We start from the raw sequence: 1050 nt of genomic DNA, 5'->3' as shown, positions 1-1050 counted from the left end.
TAGGTTGACTACACCAGGCCAAACCAGGCCTCTCCCTCTATCCAAGCCTGTTTTCTTTCCCTTTAGAGACTTCCCACCCACATTCTGCCTCAGTAGCTACTTCTAGAAAACAGCTCAGAGGAAGATCTCAGTTGTCTTTCCTCATTAGTCAAGGGAGACCAAATTCTAAGTCTCAATGTGGGAAGAAACAGCCTAATCTGTGTGTCATGGCGAGGATATTGCAAAGGGTTTGTCTTGGTAAAGAATGTTGGTGTCACTCCTGGCAATGGGCAAAGAGACACTTTGTTGGTGGTGGTCTTTTATCAGTCAGGGGCAGAGCAGATGGCAGTCCTTTGTGAATCCTAGCCTGATGCTTTGCTTGGTGGCCAAAGTTGTTTTATGCTTAGGATACATAAGAATCAAATTAAATAAAAATCCAGGCAGCTTCTTGTAGGAGGAGGAAGACAGAGACCTGTGTTGTGCCATGCCATAAAGTGAAAAAAAGACACCAACGACCTGTCCTCCACACCACAGCACAGGCAGGCCATAGACACACAGAGCCAAGCCTACCACCACATAGCACAGAGTGGGAGGAGGAAGCCGGACAGAGACGTGCTGGCTGCCATGCCACCCCCAAACCTGCCACAGACACCCACCCACCACCATGCCAGGCAGCAGAGATGAAGGATGTCACCCAGGGACCTACCAGACGCGTGGGCAGCCTTCAGTGGCAGCCATCACAATGTGTAAGCATTTGGTGAACAGATGAGAGAGAAAGAAAAATGGAGCCTCTTGAGCATTGTGAAGAAAGATGGAACTGAAGACTCTGAAGTGGAGAGGAGTAGCTTGCTGTGAGTGGCAGCCCCACCACCTGGGGCTACAGCAAGGTCCCAACCTAAGCTGCTGTTGAGGGCCATGTCTAAGCTCCTGGCTTTACAGCCATAAGGATCTGTCTGGTTCTATGGCCACACAGCGGCAGGGGGTTGGTGTCACTATCCTTGGCTCACTAGAGAACATGGGGACCTCCCTGGTTGGGGCAGCCATTGGGGGCCATGCAGATGTCCAGGGGCT

The 1050-nt window shown here is 51.1% G+C and overlaps 1 non-coding gene across 1 annotated transcript; it reads left to right on the top strand.

Moving 5' to 3' along the window:
• The first annotated feature begins 254 nt into the window (after window positions 1-254).
• LOC127206717 (small nucleolar RNA SNORA48) lies at window positions 255-395 on the top strand. The gene has a single exon (XR_007832824.1). It is a non-coding gene; the product is annotated as a small nucleolar RNA SNORA48 (small nucleolar RNA).
• Window positions 396-1050: the final 655 nt, after the last annotated feature.

The sequence above is a fragment of the Acomys russatus genome, chromosome 23, assembly GCF_903995435.1.
Source record: "Acomys russatus chromosome 23, mAcoRus1.1, whole genome shotgun sequence".
In the NCBI taxonomy this organism is placed as follows: domain Eukaryota; kingdom Metazoa; phylum Chordata; class Mammalia; order Rodentia; family Muridae; genus Acomys; species Acomys russatus.
The sequence above is the reverse complement of the archived record's forward strand: the minus strand, read 5'-3'. Positions and strand labels throughout refer to the sequence as shown.